Source organism: Pempheris klunzingeri, chromosome 6, assembly GCF_042242105.1.
Source record: "Pempheris klunzingeri isolate RE-2024b chromosome 6, fPemKlu1.hap1, whole genome shotgun sequence".
Lineage (NCBI taxonomy): Eukaryota > Metazoa > Chordata > Actinopteri > Acropomatiformes > Pempheridae > Pempheris > Pempheris klunzingeri.
This window is the reverse complement of record NC_092017.1, coordinates 16,592,925-16,618,615: the sequence shown is the minus strand read 5'-3', so window position 1 is coordinate 16,618,615 and position 25,691 is coordinate 16,592,925.

The window sequence follows — 25,691 nt, the reverse complement described above, 5'->3', positions numbered from 1 at the left end:
CCATCTGTGTCGAGAACCAGTAAAGAATAAATGCAGCCATAATCCTAGTACAGATCTGGCTACAGTTACAAATGTCAAAATATGTTAAATCGGACATATTGTCCTTTTAGTTTCAGTTTAAGTTACATATAAACCCTTAAACTTAAAGTGTGCAGTAGCACCAAACAAGAATGACTCCAGCATAGCTGACCTTCAGAGCATTACACTTCATGTACTGTCATGTTATATAGCTGAGTTGTAAAGGACGTGCACATTGATGCTCATTTTTATAGCATGTCCGCTGTGCCTTGTTCATTATAAGTGGTCCTGCAGCCCTGAATGTCAGCCTTGCCAGCTCTCACACTGAGCTACTGTAAACACAGAGTTTAATCTCATACTTGATGTGGTTTCTGGGGCAGTGAAAATGGACTTGAAATGTCCATAATTATTCTTGAGGAGTTTAAAGAACAATTATCCTCTTATATGTTGTAAGGACTGTACTTTAAACAATTTAGGCGACGTAGCTCTTCATTTCTTTTTTGTGCCGTTAAGTAAAGATCATACACTCTGCTGAGGTTATATCTATTTTTAGGACTGAAACGATAACGGTCCAATCAACTGTGTCAGGTGTGCGAAAAACGATAATTACATCTCTGAAGTGTTTGATTCCTTATTCTTCTCTCAGGCACTGCATCAAAACGGGAAAGAACATAATTATTCCTGTATTGATTGATTTGATTGATTGCTGTTCTGGGAAAACTAGAAACAGCAGCGAGAGCGGCAGTTCTTCGTTAGTTATTTTAACCCATTTTTACCCACAACTGAACTGCAACGAGGTCAGCGATCTGAAAAACACTTTTTTTATTTTTTTATTTTGCATGTTCTTCTGTTATATGACTCACAGTGAGTAGACATTGTCTGCAGCTGCCATTAAATATAATGATGATGATGAGGGAAAAATCATTACAGCACCCATTAAAACAGGACAGAAGGTGTAATCGAATGTACTCATCAAATGGATGAAATAAATGTTTTAGCCCCCAATCTTAAAAAAAAAAACATAAGGACTCATCACTAGCTCTCCCACCAGCACTTTATTTTTAAGATAAAATTCACCTGATTTATTCAACTTACAGCAGACACTGACCATGGCAGCAGCTTTAAAATTTAAAAGGTCATGAGTGGTACCAGTCGGAGACAGATCTACAAGGACAATGAAATCGGGCTTATGTACGCACCATTTGGTTGACACTTCTATCCGTATTGAGTCCAGAGTTCATAAATATTTGGCATGAGCCGTCTCAGTGAATTTTATAGCCAGCAGCAGCAGACAGCTCGAGGACACTTTTTTTTTGGCCTGAAAAAAGTCACGCTCAGCAGATATCACAATCAAAATCAATATCATCAGTCCAAATGTGTTGACTCACACTTCAGTTCTCCAGCTCGATATGCTTATGGAGAACAAATTTCCAGAGGTATGCAAATATAGACGTACAACTAAGCTAAACAGATATAAGAAAACTTAAATGTGTAGCTACACTATGTTGCTAATATGCACACATACGAGCTGGGGTTTTATCTGCATGTGTGTGAGTGTGACACAACATAATGCTATTGTGCAGTATTTGTCACGCTAATATATATAGTACAGGAAAAACTAGGAGAATAACTAACAAGAAAATGGAAAAAATAACTTCTATGAGCTCTTGCTTTCTAAAAACATCAGTGTATGTCATGTCCAACTCTCACCATGTCCCCCGAAGGTCAATACATAGTATGTACAGTGGGGCAAAAAAGTATTTAGTCAGCCACCAATTGTGGAAGTTCTCCCACTTAAAAAGATGAGAGAGGCCTGTAATTTTCATCATAGGTACACTTCAACTATGAGAGACAGAATGGGGGGAAAGAATCCCAGAAATCACATTGTAGGATTTTTAAAGAATTTATTTGCAAATTATAGTGGAAAATAAGTATTTGGTCAATAACAAAAGTTCATCTCTATACTTTGTTATATACCCTTTGTTGGCAATGACAGAGGTCAAACGTTTTCTGTAAGTCTTCACAAGGTTTTCACACACTGTTGCTGGTATTTTGGCCCATTCCTCCATGCAGATCTCCTCTAGAGCAGTGATGTTTTGGGGCTGTCGCTGGGCAACACGGACTTTCAACTCCCTCCAAAGATTTTCTATGGGGTTGAGATCTGGAGACTGGCTAGGCCACTCCAGGACCTTGAAATGCTTCTTACGAAGCCACTCCTTCGTTGCCCGGGCGGTGTGTTTGGGATCGTTGTCATGCTGAAAGACCCAGCCACGTTTCATCTTCAATGCCCTTGCTGATGGAAGGAGGTTTTCACTCAAAATCTCACGATACATGGCCCCATTCATTCTTTCCTTTACACGGATCAGTCGTCCTGGTCCCTTTGCAGAAAAACAGCCCCAAAGCATGATGTTTCCACCCCCATGCTTCACAGTAGGTATGGTGTTCTTTGGATGCAACTCAGAATTCTTTCTCCTCCAAACACGACAAGTTGAGTTTTTAAATCATCCAAATGCTCTCTAGCAAACTTCAGACGGGCCTGGACATGTACTGGCTTAAGCAGGGGGACACGTCTGGCACTGCAGGATTTGAGTCCCTGGCGGCGTAGTGTGTTACTGATGGTAGCCTTTGTTACTTTGGTCCCAGCTCTCTGCAGGTCATTCACTAGGTCCCCCCGTGTGGTTCTGGGACTTTTGCTCACCGTTCTTGTGATCATTTTGACCCCACAGGGTGAGATCTTGCGTGGAGCCCCAGATCGAGGGAGATTATCAGTGGTCTTGTATGTCTTCCATTTTCTAATAATTGCTCCCACAGTTGATTTCTTCACACCAAGCTGCTTACCTATTGCAGATTCAGTCTTCCCAGCCTGGTGCAGGTCTACAATTTTGTTTCTGGTGTCCTTTGACAGCTCTTTGGTCTTGGCCATAGTGGAGTTTGGAGTGGACAGGTGTCTTTTATACTGATAACGAGTTCAAACAGATGCCATTAATACAGGTAACGAGTGGAGGACAGAGGAGCCTCTTAAAGAAGAAGTTACAGGTCTGTGAGAGCCAGAAATCTTGCTTGTTTGTAGGTGACCAAATACTTATTTTACCGAGGAATTTACCAATGAATTCATTAAAAATCCTACAATGTGATTTCCTGGATTCTTTCCCCCCATTCTGTCTCTCATAGTTGAAGTGTACCTATGATGAAAATTACAGGCCTCTCTCATTTTTTTGAATGGGAGAACTTGCACAATTGGTGGCTGACTAAATACTTTTTTGCCCCACTGTATGTTCTTTACTTGGGGCTAAAATCTGTACCAGCACAGCATGACATGCCGTCCTCTGCATACATGCATGGAAACAGATCAAGCAGAAAATTGCCTCTTGTTTCTCTTTATTACCCTCCGTCTGCTGAGATGTATTGGACCTATGTGTTTTTCCAAGGAGTCATCAATACACCATATGTTTGCACCGCCTCCTCAGAGAGAACAAGGTCCAACAGGAGTCCATCAGGTTAGAGAGCACGATAAAATATCTCCTGAGTGAGGAAATAAGTTGTCAGTGTCAGTGGAGGAGATGTATGCAGGTAGAGCTGGAGGGAAAATTTTCCCTGACCCCGTCGCAGTGAGGTATCACATCAATTATTCACACTCTGAGTTGTGTTGGGTTGTCGTGAGGACAGACAGAGCAGATTCTTTTTTCCCCCCACACAGTTTGGGTCTTTCTCAATCTGAAGTTTGTGTCTTTGCAGTTGGAAACTCATCACCTTGTAAGTAAAAAAACAAACAAGCATCTTATCTGGATCACGTACAGTAAGAGTTGCAGCACAGTGCTCCCTCTCTACCCACTCGGATGAGTCTGACCCTCAGTCATTCAAACTGTTGTGACTCACAGCCAGCAAAGCAGCACATTACCAGATCCTGAGGACACTAATACAAACATTATGATGAATGTTTGGTTGAACCAGATGACCGTTCAGGGAAAAAAGGGACAGTTTGCAAACGTGGGTGACTGCTCATTTAACTGTTCATAACTGTTGAAAAAGAATGTTTAAGAATGAATTGAACTGTGGCTCAAGAAAAATGCATTCAGTTTTGTCATGGGAGAAACTATGATATAAAGTGCATCATGAAATTATATAAATGCGAGGCAGCGTCATATGAACTGTATGTAAAGCACAGTAAATACATAAATATACCGTAGTATGACAGGTGTACTTATGGTCCAGATTTAGAATTTGTGGTAACTGACTCTTAAAAACTAGAAAGGTAAGGAGGTGAATGAGAAACACTCTTCTCTTCCCATCACAGCTTCCATCCTCTGAGCAAGACACTGAACCATCGATCACTGGCTCAGTGGTTAACAGGGAGTGCGTGAAGATGAGACACTGTGTGATTTAATAATTGGCCTCTACAGTCAGCCATTCCCATTCATGAGAATACAGAACTGTGAAAAAGTAAAATTACATTTTATACAATTATTAGACTGTGATCTGCAAATGATCATCAACACTCTTGTTTACCACTTACATCATATTCATGTGTGAGTTCTTGGTCACTGCTGTGATAATCAAAGTCCACTTCGGGGATCAATTTGAATTTATTTAACTGCTATTAATTGTTGTCAAGTCAAGCAGCAAATCTGGACATCCTCTGGTTCCAGGTCTCATATGTTGTCTCTTTTCTATATAATTATAGAAAATATTTGTATTCTGAACTGTTGGTTGCTTTGGGAACTTATCATGGATATTTTTCTCCTTTCTCATGAAAAGTGAAGATAATTGGAAGAATACTATATATATATATATATATATGCAGAAGATTCTCTCTCGATTTCCAAACCTTAAAAGCAAAGAAAAAAGCTTTCTACTGCTGTACCAGATAATCAAGGGACTTTTTGTACTGTTTCTAAATTTTCTCTAATGCACACAGGTACTTGAGAGACACTATTTTGGTGATGGTGTTGTGAAGATGGACAGGATCCTGATGCTGAGCTGTGATTCACCGAGTCTGTGCCAGGGACATGAAAGCAACAATGACTTTCTTCTGACAAGCACATAATGAAAGGCCAGAAGATGGGTTTACTTTCCAAGCAGTAACAAAATCCCAGAAGCCTTGATTTTCGGAGGAGGATGCATGTGGGACACGAGCACATCGATGGACATCCTCCAGAGGAAGCTGATCACAGCATCTGGATCTGCAAAACACTCACTAATTATGTGTGTGTAGGCGTGTGTAGGCAGTCTCCCTAAGATGTCCCTACTGCTATCTGCTTTAATTTCTGCTAAAAGCATTTGGAAAAAAGTTTATAAAGTTTGTCTTAAAACAGATGGGCTAAGAAATGTTGTTGCAACACTTAATCACAAAATTTCCAATTTGTGAAGCAGCAACCATCCATGTTTGACTTATATCCCACAGAGTATGATCGTAGCGTTAAAAGTAAGTAACTATGAACAAACAAATGAATGCATCAGCGTAGTGTCATTTTCATAAAACCACTGACAGGCAATGTGAATACATTAACGTGGACTCCTGGAGGAGAAGCTACTGTTGTTGTTACAGCAGCTAATGGAGATCTAAATAAACAAAGAGTTTGGATCTAGTTTAGATCGATGCATATAGATTACGTCTGTAGGCGGAATTCAATAGTCACATTATGTCTGAGTTATGACAACCAAACTGAAAATGGCCCCCTCCAACTTGGCAGACATGTTCAACACCTTTATCGGCTCGGTACGTTGCTATAGTTACCCCAATAGCAGGCACTCTTGATTTCAGGCTCTTCATCACTATCATATGACCGGTAAATGAGGGAATAACTTTTGGAAGAATGCATTTCATCGCTACATTAGAGCTCAGAGTAAAGGTGATCTATACCAAGTACCATTAAAGCTCTTCTGCCAGTTTGTGGTGCCCAAACACCTTATTAAGACACTTCATGTTGGTTTTTCCACCCATTTGTCACCCATCTGCAGCAACCCTGTAAAAGTTTAAGTCACTTGGCATTTTGACCTGAGTGTGCCTGATATTTGTACCCTCACATCACTTATTCATTGATTCTTCTGCCTCGGATGACTTTAAAAAGTTGTTTATCAAATCTTCAGGCCACATTGGCATTCAAGGTCTGAGTTTGAATAGGCCAAGTCTAATAAGATCTTTTTTGACATTTCACTTGTCCTTGTTTTCTTCTAACAACAGTCTTAAGGAATTTTCTTTTTTTAAAAAAAAAAAAAAAAAGAACTGTAATCCAATGTTCCTTGGTACAGCCCTGATAATAAAAATAAAAAAGATAAAAATGTCATAAAATGATTGAAACTTGACCAGAACGTATATTCTTTGAAGACATTTAACTCAAATTAATTAAACTGACTCAAAGCCAAAGTAATCATGCTTTTGCTTTAGCACCTCACTGGCCACAGTAGCAGACACAAATTCATCTTCTGTCTCTTTTTATTGATTTTCTTCACCTGTGATTTTTAAAATCTGCCACAGCTTAGAATTGCATCTATGTGACGTTTGCTTAGACAGACACAGCGTGGTCCTGATTAAATGAAACATCTATGCTGGCAGATGAGCACCGTACTCGATAACATCAGACACAAACCTGCTGTCTCACTCTCAGGCCCATCACATCTCCATCAGCTGGTGAGTGATGCTGTATTTATCGCGCCTGATGCCCTCCGCAGTCTCCTTTGAAGGTTTAGTACTCCATAAAATTTGAATCTGCAAAGACTGCTGGATGTTTGAATGATGAGCAGTCAGGGGGTGAAAAACATCAAAGAAAATCAAATTAAATCACAACTCAAACTGAATCCAGATGTGCTTTGCAAAAAAAACACACAAAAAAAACCAGGCCTAAATACTATGTGGAGACACCTTTAATGAGTCAGAGAGTAACCAGACCTCTGAGTACAGGTGACAAATAATGGAAAACATGGACACAGTCTGGCTGCATCTTCTCATTCTAACTAAATGCATTAACAACAGTAGACGTGTTGGATAGTGCCAGAAAAAGAAATCCAGACAGAAGCTTGAAGGAAAACATTTTTTGTGTAGAAGAGACGCGAAGGTACCAGACGCTGCCCTCAGCTGCCGAGGAATGAGTCAGCAGCATAAGCCTGGATACCTGGACCTATAGGGCACATCTGAGTTATAAGACCCCTTACTACAGCAGACAGATCTGCAGTGGTGCTCGATTTGTTGTTTCAGAGGGTGTGGCTGAAATCTAACAAAAGCATGTGTTCCAGTTTTCTTTTTCTAGAAGGATATTTCAACCAAGAGAGACTTATTCTTGAATCCTTAATTTTGTATTCCTGAATCGTTGGGTCTCTCGCTTAATGTAAGAGTTTGATCTAGACCTGCTCTTTAGGGAAAGTGTCTTGAGATAGCGCTGTCATGAATTGGCGCTATATAAATAAAGATTGATTGATTGACTGATTAATTGATTTCACTAAAGGCTGAAGAGTGATGAAGACAGTTTATTAACAATGGATACAGACCCTGTCAAAATTATATATATATATATATATATATATATATATATATATTAAAAAAAAATACACGCACACACACACACAGAGGAAAAAGAATGAAATGACAGGATATTCCCCTGCTGGAGTCTGGACATGGGTGTAGGTGGTGATGAAGAGAAGCTCAGAGCTGAATGATGAAGAGTAGGCTTCTGGGCGAATGCAGTGGAAGGCCCCACGGCTGCTGCCTGAGGAGGTGACTGCAGAATGTGGAGGTGACTGGAGGGCTGCATCGATTTGCCTGAAAAGACCACTAACAGGGCAGAGAGAGCGATACAGTTTGAAACTTTGACAGCTATGAGATGATTGGCTCATGAGGGTCAGAGACGAGTATCTGATTGGTTTAGTTTAAGAGTGTCCATGACTGGTCAGAGTTCCTTACGTTTAGCTCCATATCATTTTAACCAGTCGCACAACACAGCAGTGTCCTGAAACGTGTTTAATTAACTTCATGTCCTTTATTCGCACCAGCACAGACTTCCTCATCTGAAACTCTGACACATCTCTCAAGATCAAACTGCATGTCTCAGAAAAAAAAACACTGCACAGATAATTATTTGACGGCGTTACGTTGTCTCAAAGACAGATTGAGGGAAAGAACTTAATAAATGAACATGCAATAATTGATTATGTTAATGTGATTAGAACGTGGCCCCGTCTCTTCGGATCAATGGACGCAAAATCTATTGGCAACGATCGGCTGATTTGCATCATGACAAACAGCAAAAGACGAATATACTGCAGCGGTGGAGAGCTCTAAACACAGAAATCAGATCTGAGAGAGAGAGAGAGAGTCTGTTATCTAAGAGATTGTGCTATACACGAGCTACGATAAATCATTTGGATATATTGATTGGACTGATGTAATCACATTTTAATGTTAAGACAAAAACACTGATGACTGTTGTCTGGACTGAATATTAAAAATGTGGTGTACGTTGGTATTGATATTATCATGACTGGATTTTTTGTTGACCCCCCCCTCACCAGAATGATGAATATTGTACGTAATGCTTTCTCCACATTAACCTTGTGACTCTTTCAAGATCTTGATTGATTCCACAGTTCCACAGAAAGAGCTATATACTGAGCATAATGATGGAAAAGAGCCACTTTACAAAGATGGAAGACACACTCCATTCATGCTGAATTTGCATTCTTGACAACATTTGACAAAACCAATTTACTACGCCATTAAGAGTGCTGCTTCTTCTCCCAGACCACGCACGATTGGAGCAGACAGGAGAGTTTGTTATGGGCTTATTTATAGATGATTTGTTTCACATGTTCTTCCACTTCAGTATAAGAGTGTAATAAATTTCAGACTCATCCTGCTTTTCCTTTTCCTTTCCATTATAGGACAAAATAATACTCTTTATGTTGTAATAGGTCATAAAATACAGGGTACATTAAGTCAATTGCGTAGTAAATTCTCGTTTAGGACTCACTTTGGCGCAGTCTAAAGCTTCAAGTCTAAATATTCAATAAATCAGATTTATATATGGCCCTCAAATCATTTTTAGTTTTCATTCTGAGACCTGGTGAAATGTGTTTTCAGAGTAATTGACCTCATTTAAAACTTCACTAAAAGGTTCATGGGCCAAGAGATGATGCTACATATTGAAGGCTGTGAATAAGGATTGTCAGTCTCCCTTGAAAAACCTGGCTGAACACATTGGCTTTTGTTTGCAGGCAGGTGGCTCAAGGACAAACTTAAACTAACCTGTTTGCGGACTCTGTGACTCCCACTGACTTTACTGCAGGGTGCAAATGTTTCACAACCACTCTGCACAGATGTGTGTTGAAACAGAAAAGAATAAAAACAGCGTGTAGGTGTCATGAGATGCGTACTTAAGCGTGACATAAAATGTTGTTGTTGAGACAACTTCGTTAGTGGTTTGTGATGACTCAACTCTATGGTATGTCTCCATGTATGTGTCAACAACAATTACAATTTTAGAAAGAGAGCATTTAATACAACATTTGAGTTGACTGGCATTAAAACACACCACTGTTTCTGTTATCTTTGCACAAAATGTCAAGAACTGTTTCCGTTCCCCCCTTTGATTTAGATGATGTATTTCATTAAATTACACTCTGAAAATGATCTAAGTACATTTAAGACAAAGTTTTGGTTCTCCTTTACCCTGTTATGTGTTTGTTTTGCCTCCCTGTCTTCACTGTCTGTGTGTAACTTCATATAAAAGCCCAGATTCTTCTCTCCTTGTCAGTTTGTCTCAGCTCATCGTTGGTGTCCAGAGTTTTGTACCTGCATCTTGATTTGTACTTGTTCGTGAGGTATCTTTTTTTTTTTTATATTAAAATCACTAGAGATCGTAGTGGTCAACAGAAAAATAAGCCACAGTGCTGTTGCAATCAGCAATTATGTACATGATCCATTAATCAGTAGATTATTTTTTTTGTTTTAATTGCTTGGTCTACATAATGTCAGTAAATGGGGGAAAAATGGCTTCCAAGGAGATGCCTTCAAAGGTTTTGTCCAACCAACAGTCCAAACCCTAAATTATTCAGTTTACTGTCATAAAAGACTAATAAATATTCACATTTTTATAAATTGAAACCCAAAACTGTGGGGATTTCTTCTTAATTCAAATAGTGAATTCAAAGCAAATCATCGACCATCAAAATAGTTACTGATTAATAGATGGGCAACTAACTGATTAATCAGCAGCGTCTAATCAGATCAAAGCAATATATATGTGTGTAAATGATCCCTCAGGTCTGTCTGTCTATTTCATCTTGAATTACACTCCTTACATCACTCGAATCATTTTCCATTCAGGGCATCCCTCCCTCGCTCCATTCAAAACAAATAAGACACAAACGACTTGCACAATTACATTTCTTTGTTCCCTGCTCACAGCTGTCTCATCTCAGTGATTTCGGACGAGGAAATCTCATCAGTCACTGTCAGATTTACTGCGTGTTCATCTTGTTATTCTGATGTCGATATTCACGCTGACAGACTCAGGTGTCTGTCAGCGTAATCTGGTAAGGTTTACAATGTCAGTGTTTATGAAGAGTAAGACATATCAAAGCTGGCTTAGAAACGGCTGGAGAGTTGAAGGAACAGACTAATCAGATGCCATAACCTCGCCAGCACACACACACACAGATTCTAAACAGAACGGGATTTTCTTTAAATTGTGTTGGTTTTGCTGATCTGGAGGTCAACCAGCAACCCTCAGGTACTCCAGATGTTCGCTCCTCTCCTACTGGTGCAACAGACCTTTACGCTTTGCCAACTGAGCTACACTCTGTGATGCAGCTGTCAGGCTCAAACAGTCTTTGTAGCTCTGTCCCATTGTAGAACAATGGTGCATGCTATTTTCTTTTGGACCTGACAGACCTACCAGCTCTTTAAACAATTTCTTCAAGGTTCTGGTCTCAGCTGTACATTCAGAATTCAATTAATTTCAATTAGATCTGAAACAATAAGTCAGTCCACAGAAAATCATTACTGTTCTGGTCATTCTGCCACGGTAGCTCTAAATAGAATAAACTTGCTGGATGCTACATATAGATGTGTTTTTGTTTTATGTATTGGTGGTGTTTGGTTTTATTTTGAGACATGAACATCATCAGATTGTGACACCTAATTTCCCTCTTTCTTATAACATAATAAACTGAATGTCTTTTAGATTTTTGGACAAAACAAGATATTTAAGGAGATCCTTTTTGGCATCAGACGGATCATTTATACATTTCATGAAAATTATTTGCAGATCAATATTAATTGATAATATAATATTCATTCATTGCGACATTCATTTCAATTTGAAATTAAGCATGCAGACCAGTTTTTACATTAACATCCATACGTAAACTTTACTCTTTTTCAAACATTAGGGAGCATCAGATGTACATGAAAGCTGCTGTGCATGTTTGTCCATGTCCATTTATTCTGACTGTGAGTTCGGTTGAAAATGGAGAATTATTTCCCTTCATGGAGCCAATTGCCTGGTTTGAAAAGGTCTCTGATCACCCACACTATGTGAGAAAATTCACGGCCTCAAATCATCAGCAGCTCCCGGCTGAAGCAGACACTGCTGCATACGTTTGAGCAGCAGAGTGTAACCCCCTGCTCCTCTCCACTACGCCTGTGTCTTATTGAACTTGTTCAGTAATAACACGAACGGCTCTTTCACTCCGTATAGGGAGCAAACGTGTCTGGCCCTGCTCTGGTGTTTCACAGGCGAATTTCACTGCTGCTGCACTCCTTGATGGGTATTTGATGAGCAGGAAATATAGCAGCACTTCAAAGACGCTCTGCTAACGACGGCTGTGGATTGAGGGATGAGGTGATTTATTTGGCATTTTTATCGAATTTGACTTATGAAGAAACTGATAAAAATACTCACACTGTGATGTGCAGGATATAAAGGAATCCGAGGACAGAACAGCCCCTTTGAGCTTCAAGCTTTCCCTTCAAGGAACTCATATATAAAGTCCAATAATTCACGGTTTGGCCTGAGTTACACGGATGAATTTACAGGCAGATGGATGAAAACCAAACATCTTGGCACATGTTAATGCTGCTGTTGAGCTGACTGACGTTGATCACTGATGTTTTCTTACATGCTGCTGCTAACATGCCTCACATGTTTATTTTCCACATCTTTTATATTAGATTTTTGATCTTCTAGGTTGAATTTGGTGACAAGCAAAGTCACCAGTGACCTGTTGAGTGGACCCATACTTTTTTATGTACTTGGTGGACATTAAACATTTTTAAGCTGGGCTAATCAATACTCTTTTATTAGCGGTGAGTATGTGTAACGTGGAGAGATCATGCATAGCAAGGAATTCACAGAGAATTATTTCATAGCCCTATAGGGTATGTTGGTTTTATGGCCCCACACTTTACTGTTTAGTTTCACTCTCACTGCTCTTATCGGCACCTTCTCCAGATATGAAAAGGCAGCTGTGAAAGTTGTGATAAAGCGTTACACTTCCTGCCCAGCGCCACACAGCAGACACCAACTAGCTGGTGATCATAGTGGAGCATTGAGCAGCTAAAGAGCCGAGTGTTTCCCTCAGGAGCTAATGGAGAGGAAAATAGAGCCAAAATAATAATGAATATTGGACTTTCCATCTGGTGAACTTTTTTTTCAATATCTCTCCAATTCTTAAGTTAATCACCAAATAACTGCAACGTTAGTGCCATTTCCATCAGCCTCAGCTGTACTCTGTTTATTTCTAATTAACACTCTCTCTCAATAAGATGCTGAAGATGGTAAGAAACAGATGCTGAAGATGGTTGTCATGTTATCATGCTGACATTAGCATTTAGCTAAGTAAACCCTCACAGAGCTGTGAGTGTGACTGGAGACTGACTGTTAACCATTATTCTCATCAAAGAACTATTTACAGTACTATAGTATATTACTGCAGCAGTAAACATCCCCAAGAGCAGATTGTCCCTCTTTTTCTATGTAAAATAAATTGTTTAAGTGAGTCCTAGCATAATGGGAAGAGTCAATTTTCTTTGGATGGAAGATAAAATGATGAAGCTCGGAGTTCTTGCTATCAACTGAAAAAGCGCTTTTTCCTCCTCTCCATTCATTTCCTTTTTTCTTTCTTTCATTTGAGTAGGAAAGATCTTCTTACTATATTTTTCTGCTTTGCTCTGTTTTAAGTCACTTCAAGAGAAAACCCCCTCCTGTTGTCTTTTAACTACAGGACAGACTTCCACCATCATCCGATCAAGCGAGCCCTGAGGCACTCATACATGACAAAGCCTCAGCCTCACTCATCCCAGAGACAGAGGTGACATGCTCTCCCATGTATAGTTCACTTTGTCTCTGAAAAACCTGCAGTTGTTTCTCTCATGTTATTCGGATTTAACTTTGTGATTATATTTGGCAAGCAGCTCTGCCTCTGAGAAATGTTTGTTCAACTAAAATCCTGTTTATGACGATCCACTTCAGCTCACGCTAAGGGACTGAAAGTGATTGTAAGGTAAAGACGATACTTTTGAAATGATTAACAATGTCTTTATGCTCAATACCAACTACACCGTTTCCATTATAATCTGCTGGGTTGAAAATTAACAAAATTAACATTAACAACACTGTTGTTCTCAGTATCTCTGTTCTTATCTTTAACTAGTTTGTGGCTTTGCAAAACCTTTAGTCAAACTCAAAGCTCACAAAATCCTTCACATTCTTCATTTAAAACCCTGACACTGATTTCCAGCAATATAAGTGACTTTTTAAATGAAGCACTTTTGAATGATTCTCCTCCACTGGTTTTATTGGCTTGCAGTGTGGTGAGTGGCTGTCATCAAATTTATGTTGCCGTTGTGCTGATGCATGCTCTGCTTGAAAGTCTGTCAGCATTTCTGTCATCATTTCCTACAAATATTCTGTGATAAACATCTCTGATCTTTTAAACTCACTTTTCACAACTCAGGGCCATTACTCTCAAGACTTATTATTTATTTGTTTGTTGAAAGTTTGAAAGTTGAAAGAGTCTGAATGTTGCTGATCCGGCTCATCAAACTGAAGCCAACAACAGTACAAGAATATGGAAATGTCATTTATTTGTTAAATGGAAATTTAAATGAAGTAGTTGATTTGATATTTGTTTGGTGGATTTTAGAAGTGTGTTGTTGTGACTGGTGAGGCTTCACGTGAAAAAGAAGCTCTTGATTTCAATGAGCTTATAAATAATAATTTGAATAAATAAATAAAGTATCTACTTATTCAGATTATTGATATATGAATATGACAAAATTGGAAATTTAATTATCTGTATAAGGATTAGTTCCTCTGGCAGTATGTAATTGCCTGTAATTCCTTTCTGTCAGCCGTGACCTTTATCACTGTCTGTCTTTGACACTGACACTGGCTCTTGTGACCTCTGAACCATAAAGTTAACGACTCAAAAGCCACAGGAGCCATTGTAGTCACCATCACCATCAGTCATCATACTGATACACGCTACACTGTGAACAGCATGTTATGTATCGAGTCATAAACCGACTATTTCTCAGTGGATGTGACATGCAAGGCCAATAGAATAGAAATTGAAAAGAGAAGAGAAGCTGGGTTATCTGTTGACCTGTCATTTAATTCCTGTACACCACTGATCTGATTTTTACTATCAAACAAAACAAACAAAACAGCCTGACATGATCCCATGTATGATGTACAAATATAACAAATATCACAGCTAGAGGTTTGTAGATATTAAAATTTGGAAACTGAACTTTTCAAATTTTTGTCAGAAAATATGTGTGACTTTCACAATTGAAGTTGCAGTTAATGACAGATATCTTCAAATCTTACATGATGGTGTTGCATTTATACAGATTTTCAATATTGATTGTTGAAAAAACATAAATGTGTGCAGATGTCTGTCCTGTAAAACATGCTAAAGCCATTGCCTTTGTACATTTATCAGTTCCAGCTAAATTACACTGTTCAGATCCATAAAAATGATACCATATAAAAACATGTTTGCTTACTGACTTGCAGTTTATAGACATCCTTCATCTATAAATAACTACAATATTAGCAGGAACCTTTTACTGAGCAAAAACAGCCATTATCCCATCACTTAAGCCAATAAAACTACGCCTGCATTCATCTGGTCCTGCCTTGACTGATTGTAGCCATCTGGCAGAAAATGCAAACCAGCTGAGGAACATTGATATGGATGATTTTATGAACACGTATGTTCAGTCAACAGTGAAATATTCAAGGCTTCACCTTTGGCTAATTTGTTTAAACAGGAGCTCAAGCTCCTCCGGGCTGAAGAAACTCCATCTGTTGAGAGGGCAGGTTTTTTTTTCTGGGGAAAAAACGCTAATCACCACTACATCCACAGCCGTTGGAGGCATGATTTATAATGAATCCGCAGCGTGTTCTCCTGCTCAGCGTGACTTAAACCGAGCAGTTAGTAAACCTCAGCGTGGGATTTATGTTACTACAGTACACAGTTAACACAGAGTGGGAGCCATGCAAACATGCTTATGTGTCTAGAAGTATTACTTATTCTATAAGTATTACTTATTCATAGACATCGGTCAACAAGGACATGACTGGAGGTTTGGTTCAAAACTCGTGAAACAGTCAAAATGGATCAATGGATATGTTTAAAAACAGCTGAGCAAATTAGTTACATTGACTGTAATGTAATCTGTAAACTGTAATTAAATCTGCTTGTTTTCACCAATGACAGGCTCAGATTGTTACTCAAAGTGTCTGACAACATTATGGAATGGATTCCTATAGGAACAGACCTTTAACAGCCACCGTATGGTGCTACTCATACACATCAGGCATCATGGCTGGTCTACTGCTGCATTGATCAGTCAGTTTGTTTGTGTTATTGTGTGTTACCCAAATATGCTGTTGGATCTGAACTAAACCTTTAAGATATGTAATACACCAATACAGACTAAGTGATCGAGACAGTAGTAGACCAGGAACTCCTGTTTTTGTGTTGTTTTTATCAACAGAGTCTGGTGGATTTCACCTGAGCAGTGTAACAGCTGTTGCTGGTTAAACAAAAAGGGATCTTACTGGTCCGTCTCCAAGGGACAAAGAATTCATTTTAATTAGAGACAGCCAGGTCTAGTGCCCCTTTAATCCCAAATATAATCAGTTTTTTAGTAGGAAATTAAAGGAATTTATCACAATCTCTGGGGGAACGGGTGGGAGCAGAACTGATGGAGTATAAACAGCTTTGTTAATGGTTGAAAGCAGAACTCTAGCATAATAGTGACATATCAGTCAGTGCGACCCTCATAGTCTCCATCAAAGACATTTCATTCCCATTGGAGGTGATCTAATCCATACTCACCAATCAAAGCAGCCTTTTATCATACAGAACACTCTGCAATTATCCAGCTGGCACGTGCAAGCTAAGCCAATTAGCTTCCATTTGGTCCAGTATAGGCTCATTCCAATTCAGTTCAGTCTGGGGTCAGGAGCATGAGACCTTTTACTGAGTTACTGTAAACTGAGATAGAAAACAAGATGCCTGGAAATATTAAGAGCTACAGACAATCAGGGAAGAGAAGATTTTTTTTATAGTTTATTTTGGGTTGTTGTTTGTTTTGGACAAGTGATGACTGAGAAATCAAATCCTCTTTTTTCTTTTCAAATGCCAACAATATCCCAGTATATGAAATCTATTGTGCACAGCGTAATTACAGTGTTGCTTATTTATTGTTTTTATTTCTTTATTTATATATGTAGTAAAGACTCGCTTAGTATTGATTTTAGCTTCGTGCAACTACAGTGACAGGCTCTGACATGATGAGATTGCTGAGGCTGGAGCAGCAGTGGTCCACCACTAATGGTAACACAATAACCAAAGCCAATGGCCTCCATGTACCAAACCGGCCATCTGTTTTAATGTAATTGGTTTATGATTTACTGAAACACATGAGTCACTAACAGCCTTATACCTAACGCCCTGTAATCGAAAACCTTGCCCTCCGTCAAGAGTGGTGGTCAACTTTAATATGCAAAAGCCATTTTATTACAACTTGGGTGCACAGCTTCTATACCAACCTTTATTGATTTCACCACTGTAGCTGCTCCATTAAATCCCAATTCCATCTGAAAAGCCAGCACACATCCTGTGTGCTTGGACAAGGTGCAAAGTGTTTAGCATCTCGAAGGCTGAACTGTGTCCTCATAACGTTTGTTGCCAGGGCAAACAGAGTTGCTACGCAGGGCACAAGTCCAACAAAGTACAAACATCCTCCACTGCAGCAACAGTGAGTTAAGCTTTGGATAATATGTACTGACTTTATAAATGAATGTCAGTATATGGTACAATATTATACTGCTTGTCTTACTGCAGTAAATGGGAACTCTCACAGTAAAATTTTCCTTCACTGGGGAATATCAGTAACGTTAAGACTGTCAAACGTCAAATGTTCCCCACTGCCAGACTTTTCCAGACTGCTGAAAGGGCTGTAGAGGCTGTCGCTTGATCTGGTGATTATGTATCCCAAACAGTGATCCATTCAGTGCAATCGCAAAAAGAACATGGTGTAAATGAGGGGAAATGGTGTTCAGTCAGGATTGCAGCTGGTTTGTCAGGAACACCTCGGGTGTGCAGAGAAGATAATTCTCTGGGGGGGTTTTCCATAGAAACCACAGCACAACAAAGTACCTTTAGTCGTTTATCCAAACTGATTACCTAACAAGAACTGAGCTTGAGTCAGAGCACTGCTGGCTGTTGGCCATGACTTCTCCCCTCTGTGAAGCAATTAGAAAGCAGCCCGTCACTTTGTGACATCAGGGCATTAGTGGCATGCAGACATTTTCGTGTCCAATGAAAGGCTTGGACTCATAAAAGCTGATGTGAGGCAGTAAAATTGTGATTACTTTATTGAACCATCTGCCAAGAGAGATCAAACTCCTTCTGTGTCTGAATAGGAAATACAAAGACGGGACAGTTGTTTAGTTTTAACTTTTTTCAACCAGTTCCAAATATGCACTTCAAAGGTTTAGAGGAGTGTGTCGGCTACCGGACGATTAATGATTTCCACCCCCACGCTGGCTTGAAGACTGAATGAGTAATGCTTCCTTACTGCTAAATAAGTTCTGCTCATTTCCTCTGCAGTCAGGAATTTATATCTGACTGAAGCCAGCTTGTTCTGGGCAGCTCTGACTGGTGTGTAGCTGTTTAAACATGAAGCACTGCTTTTCTGAGAAAGAACGTACAAGGTCTGCACACACACAGTGTCTCATGGAAGAATAATGATTAAATGATCCTTTGTTGATCCCTGAAACAGATATTCTTCTTTTTCCTCCTCTTGGATATCAGCCACAACTGATAGCAGTGAAAAGGCTGCTGGACCAGGAGCAGCAGTGTTTACTAAGCGAAGTATTACACATCACCAAATTAAAACAGGTTGCACACAAATAAAAGGCTAGGGCTCAGATCCAAGATCTTTAACAAACCCAGAAACTGCTGCAGGTGAACTAACTGAACTGTTAACTTGACAATTTATTACCCTTCAAGATTAAAGAGCAAAGAGGTGATAGAATATGGTCGACATATCTGATCTGATTGCCGCTTGATCAAAAGGCTCTTTAACAACGCTGTAAACTAGAGATATTTTAAATTACACCTTTACACCTTTAAATGATGCAATATTAGCGTGTTGGTCATTCGGTCCACCAACTTGGTCCAGACTGAAATATCTCAACAACTATCAAAAAGATTGCCATAAGTGTTTGAATTCATGACACCAAGAGGATGAATCCGACAAACTCTTCCTCTGATGCCACAATTTAGATTTTTTAAGGGAGTTACTAAATCTGAGTTAATCCCCTTTATAACACACATCAACATAAATCTTAGTTAAATCAACAATACCAAGTATACTACATAAAGAGGAGGTTGGGGTGGTGGAAGGAGCTTCAGCAGAAAGCGGTGTGGGAATGAATGAATCAGGCTGTAATGTTGTTCACCTGCAGGAATATGAATGGATGTTACTAAATGAGCCAATGATTGTGAGACATGCTTCAGCCGATACAGCATGACTGCTTGGACTGGCACTAAGCTTTATTTCTAGTCAGATTTTTTATGTTTAAGTGATGCATTGTAGTAAATCTTTAGTTTTAAATTAGCTAGTGCTGAACTAAAAACATTGAAGCGATGGACTTAAGAATATCTGGTACAACCCAGTCCAGAAGAAGGCTTTGTATCAGCGGGACTTGGATTTTGATATTTCTAATTACTGGTTGTCTTTCTATTCATTCTGCAGGATAAAAAAAAAAAGGAAATTAAAGCCACTCTTTCTGTTTTCGGACATTTTTCCAAACTGATCCTCTGAAGCTGAGCTGTTGCTCTGAGTGATGAGTTATCATATTTACACAGCTGTTTTCTCTGATGTGTCGCTGTCCATCTGCACTGTCACAAACATCGGGCTACCTTGTTACGTTCACACATTAGAGCTCCTGTTCCCTTCATGTTTTTCTTCCTCAGGGCTGTTGTTCTGAAGTGCAGGTTCAGAGAACATTAGATTTCTGATTTTTCTTCACACATTTCATGCTGGCTGCAGTGTGCTGTCAGGAGGGGACAAGCTGTGCACAGAAGTAATTCATTGTTTGAACAATTGCCAACATTCTTCCATGACAGCAGGGAGGGGAGGAAAGTAGTTCAACGATCCTTCAACTAGAGGCGCAGGGTTCAAGACCTCATGTTGGCAAACAACCGCCGTCTTGAAGTGAGCTCCCGAGGCGAGACACTGACGTCCCACCAGCTCCAGGAAATGAGCGAAGTAAGCTATCACAGTATTTCTCTTCATTACATTTTGACACCTCACTTTTGATGTGGCTTTCTAGTTTTTCTGCAGGTTCACTCAATGTTGAATTAAGTTGTCTAACAATACTTTTCACATTTTCAGTCTCAGTAGAATACAGCACAATGATTTTTGTAAAAACAAAAGTTGACAGTTGACCAGAAGTCAGAACAAGCATCTACAGGGATTAAAGCAAGAAGTTATCAATGAATTATTAAACCTGAAAAGTTGTCCATGTGTATTGATTTCAGTATCATATGAATTTAATTGCAGATTAACTGCTCTATGCCTGAAATTAGGTATTGTACCTGAGAACTTTAAGCCCTGAATCTATATTTACATTATATTTATTTGTTCTTTCAGTTTGACAAAGTGAGGAAATCTGTCTGCATTTATCAGAGATTTTATTCTGCGAGTGGATGTCGGTAATAAATGTTTTTCATAGTGAATGTCAAAGTAATTATTATCAAAGTGTGTTGTTAATTAAGTAGCAGCATGAGCTGAGACCTGTGGAGGTGATCCAGAGGTGTGTTTAAGGTGTTTAAGTGGCAAACAATGTGATGAAATTATGAAAAAGAAGAGGTTGGAGAGGTGTGAGTGCCTTCTGAAAAATTTATAGAGCTTATTAGTTCCAGGAAATATTATCTGTGTAATTATCTTAATTGGAGTAATTTCCCTTGTAAAGGACAGTGTCAGGTATTTTAACATTGAGAGTCTGTGGGAAGCACAGAGAATTAATCAGCTGATGAAAGAGCTGAACAATCCAGCTGCTGAGGAACAAAAACAGAAACTACAAAATATGACAATAACGTGGCATGTTACATTACTTATTAGATTTTAAAGTATTAAAACTTTGATAAAAATATAATAAATGTATTCACCTGTACGAAAAATAAATAAAATAGGAATAAAACCTGATAATTTCACAAGGAAAACTGATTCTTAATTACACAAAATCTGTCTAGAATTGAATTAGATTTATCAAATATGTGGATGAAGTTGATTTAGATTTTGATACACTTTAATGCAATCATGTTCAGGTTAGGCACTCTCCAAGGTGCTGACTCTGCTGCTGTCAGCAGAGAGGGAGCTGTCCAAGGGACTGACCCTGGTTCAATCATGGAGCCTGTCTATTCTTATACCTGTTTGTGTGGTTGTATTATATATATCGTCTACTCTCTTTACTGTATATGTCTTGTGTCTTGTCTGGGTCGTTGTTTCTCCCACTTGACTTTGGACCTGATCATAGTTTACAGTTTGTTTTAGTTAGTGGTGCTCACATGATTATTTTATCATAGTTTCATGGGTTAATTAAAGGCACCCTGTGGAGCATGGTTGCATGGGTTATCTCCGGCTTCCTCCCACAGTCCAAAGACATGCAGGTTAGGTTAAATGACGACTCTAAATTGCACATAGGTGTGAGTGTGAATGGTTGTCTGTCTTTGTGTATTGGCCCTGCGATAGACTGGTGACCGGTCCATGGCGTACCCCACCTCTCTTCAGCTGGGATTGGCTCCTGCCCCCTTGCGACCCTGAAGGATAAGCCTATAGATAATCCATGGATGTTTTTACATGAATTTCCTCCCTTGTTGCTCTCTGTTATTTTCTCCTTGCATAGGCTCTCTTTCCGTGGTTGGCCAAAGCATCATGGACTCCCCCGGCTTCACCGCCAACTCTGACTGATTCATATCTTCAGCATCCAGCACACCTTTAGCCTCATCCACTGATTGGCCAGTTTCTTCAGGACCTGCTGCTCTTTATCAAAAGCCATTACTAATTGCTTTTCCTCGCTGTCTTTAACGAATCGAGTATCAGATTATTTTCCCCTTGCAAGTTAACTCCAGACATCTTACCATTAGTATGCTCTCATTTTTTGGGAGAATGGTTGTGACGCAGTTTCCAACATTATGGAGCATACATTCTTTTTCCATTATTATTTTCCAAGAAGCCATCTATTTCTGTCAGAAAATAACAAAGTATATCAATCTACCATAAATGCTGCGTTGCGTGTGTGACACTAGCTTAACAAGCTTCCTCAACGCTGAACCACAGGAATGACTTATCTGCCTGGTTTGCATCACTGCTGACCCTTGCTGACAGCTTCTTGGCTCTTTGGCTTCACTCATTGACCACCAGCACAGACTGAGCATGAGATAATAAGCTGCAGGGCACTTGAGCGGCCCGGACCTCTTAAGGAGCCATTGACCTGACAACATGTCGGACTGTGACAGAAGCTTTTCTCCTCCATTTCTCTCTAAATATCTCACCTGCTCTGGGAAAGGAATAAAGGAATGTACACAGCCAGCCGTCCCTGCTGACGAGTGAAGCAAAGGAATTTTCCATCCCTTTTATAGTCTGTGCGACATGAAAAAGTAGTAAATTAAAAATAACAATTCAGAGCCAGAAGTCAATTAAGTCCAGCTGCAGAAATTCCAGACTGAGATCAACAGCAAAATCTGTTAACTGATATTTTGGTTATAGTTTAATTAAAAAGTCAGCAGACTGAAATTCACAATGGAATAAATTAAAATAAGACTCTTGGAGGCTGTATTTAGGCACAGCAGTTCTTTGAGGAAAATGTTCACAAAGATAATGCTTGCAGTTGGCTAAATTATCTTATTTCAGTGTACTAGCATACTAACATTTGCTAATGAGCACTCAAAGTATACCTGAGCATGTATGCACACGTGTCCCTAAATCAAAGGATAAACAAAATTTGACCTGATGATGGTGGTAAATGGAAGATCAGGATAAAAGTTTTTACATTTACAATTATTACAGTTCATCCCCTGGGAACCATGAATGTGTCACAGCATCCAGTAGTTGTCAAGATATTTCAACAAAAAGGTGCTAAATTTCATGGCAATTCATCCAGTATTTGTTGTTGTTGTTATTTCAGTGTTGGGTGGGCAGACATTGCCATCCCTAGAGCCACACCGCTAAAACAAACATGAGTAGAATAACTTTTAAAAGAGAACTACATATGTTTGCCCAAAAACTACTTTGAGTGACACTAATTATGGTGAGTGAAAATCATGAGGGATAACAGGAAAAAATCTGTGTTTTTTCCTGGGACATACTTCATCTCCAGCTCATGACAAATCTGCACTTTCTACAGGACTAATAATGGCAGATCCAGATGGTTTTGAGGAAGAGGAGACTCCAAGGAGACTGTGGAAACTGAGATGGCTCCGTGCCATTTGGGCCCATCATCATCAAGGATTTATTGCAGACTGAAAATGCATTCTCATCTATTTCACTATAACATCCAGCTAATGGATTCCAAGTCTTCTGACCATCCAGAGATGTCTAGACATTATTCAATATGTGTTTTAGAGCTTTAAAATTAGACGATATTTAGATGAGGGGCTCTTTCACTGCGTCATGGTGTAGGCTAAGCTGAGAAAAGTGCGATCGTCAGTTAAAATAAAACAAATTTGTGGTTAATGCTGGCTACACTGATGACCACAGTTTGCTGGGTTTCTGTGAATACTGAATACAAACCTACAAACTTCACGCCAAGTGCTGACTTCTAATCAATACTGTCTATTTTGCAATTCTGAAAACCTTCAGATGGGGTGCTCTGGATAGATATTTTCTTTAATTGTTTTTGACTTTTTGTCTACAAATACGGTTGACAGTTATTGTCATTTGGCATTCTGGACAAGTTATCTATCAGAAGTGTGCACAGCTTATATTTCGGACATTTTAAACAAAAGGTTCCTTCAGAGCGGATAGAGAACATTTTACTGTAGTTTAAAATTCGAGTCACGAACCCAGCCAGGATGCTCTCTTTATTTCATTGTACCATAGTAAGCAGCAGCTGCATCCTTTCAGAGACCTGCCCTATATAACCTTGAGCTGCATGTCCTGAATATATTTATATTTTGTCAATATGCCCTGACTACATATATCACTGAATCTAGATAACTGGAAATCTGCAGTACATTTATATTCCTGCCTCACTGCATCCTGATGTATGCTTCACTTACTCCCTCACAAATGGTAAGCATGAAGCTGAATCAGTGGTGTACTAAAGGAAAAATGCTTTTTAGTGAGGTGACCACAATAAAGTAATAGTCCACCAACTGTGTATTGTCTATAGTCTGCAACAAGACAATGCATAAGACAAGCCGGTAAAGCCTCCGCCTTTGATTAATTACTTTTCCCGAGCAGTAATGCACCTCTGACAGGCACACTAAAGGCTCTGCTGCTGAAAACCACTGAATGTGGCGCACAATTATTTTCATTCAGCTGTAAAAAGATTCTGGATTCCCCCTCTTCAGGACACTGAATTGGCTCTTTGAACAAAAAGGGTATTAAGGTTGTGATATGATTCTTTCATATGAATTGAACTCTGTAAGTGCAATCTAACAATGATGAATTACGAAAAGAGGACAAGAATGTTTAATAGGGAAAGTACAAAGTAGGACCAAAAAGAATTGGACTTTGTCTCCCACAGACTATTGGTGCATAATAGTAGTAATGTTGCAATCAAGGAGCATCTTGCTTAATAGTTATGGGCCACACATTTGATGCAAAGCATTCATTGCTAACTTATAACAATCAGTTCCTCTCCTCTTCTAATTATTTTATATTATCCACTGTTGCTGCCAGGTGAGATTTCAAACCTTCTTTTCCCAGAAAAGACCCCTGCGACATGAGTTTAAACTGTACTGTACAATAACTTTGAGTTATATCAACAAGTAACTGATTACAAATGAGCACAGAAGTAAAACAAATGTGTATAGTTTGCAAAGTAACTATTTCAGCATGGATAAAACCTCAATAAGAAAAAGAGACAAAAATGAAAACTGGTTCCAGTTTGTCATCTCCATCAGAAACACTCCTGTGCTATAATAATACAAATCACACCACCTCTGTCACACAGTCTCTAAAATGTTATTCTTCTGCTGCTGGTGCTGACAGAGCTTGACAGTGTAATTTAAGCTATCTGTGTTGCTTGATTTCACTGCAACAAAAAAGTAATCTTCACATAATAGAACTGTTTGGGCAAAGTGTTGCAAGCTGGATTGATTGGGGTGTTTTGGTGGTGTTTTCATAAATAACTTGGACACTCGCATCAAGACACAATGATTTATTTTAGAGCAACTGGAAATTATGACGCTGGACATAAACACAGTAAAGCCTCAGAAAAACCAGTGAGGGAAAAGTTTCCTAATTAAACCAGACAAAATGTGTTTCAGGCCAATGAAAGTGAAAATGTCATGGGCTTGTGGTTATTGAACGTTTTGTTTTTTGGTCCTTCAGTTCCCTGTGTTCACTGTGTGTGTCTGTTTAGTTGTACTTTTTCAGAGTCCGTTTTATTCTTTTATCCCTACCAGTCCGTCTGGATGTGTGTGTGTGTGTGTGTGTGTGTGTGTGTGTGTGTGTGTGTAGTGTGTGTGTGTAGTGTTTGTTGTCTCCTTCCCTCCTCACCTGCCATGCATCACCTTCGTTAGCCCTGCCCTGTTCCCCAACCTATCAGCTCCTTTGCAAGTTGAGTCTTTTCACCTGTTCCTCATTAGTATTGTTTGTATTTCGGTCCTGGGGCCTATTCTATCAAGGTGGATAAAGGAAATGCCTGGCTTATTTTGATAAATCTCCCTAATTTAAGTCTTGCTCCATCACTGGGGCTTATATGCTTGAAATCACTGGTAACTTATACAACAGAACTAGCCTGCTAGTTCAGCTGTGCCTCAAATAACGTCCCCCAGGCAGAGACAGACTCCCAGAAGACGGTTATGACGTGTAGTTTTCACACTTGCATCCCTTATGTCCAGTCCACGCATCAACTACTCAAACATACCTTTACCTCCAATGATATTACATTTGGAATCATAATGGTGGATAAGACAAATTA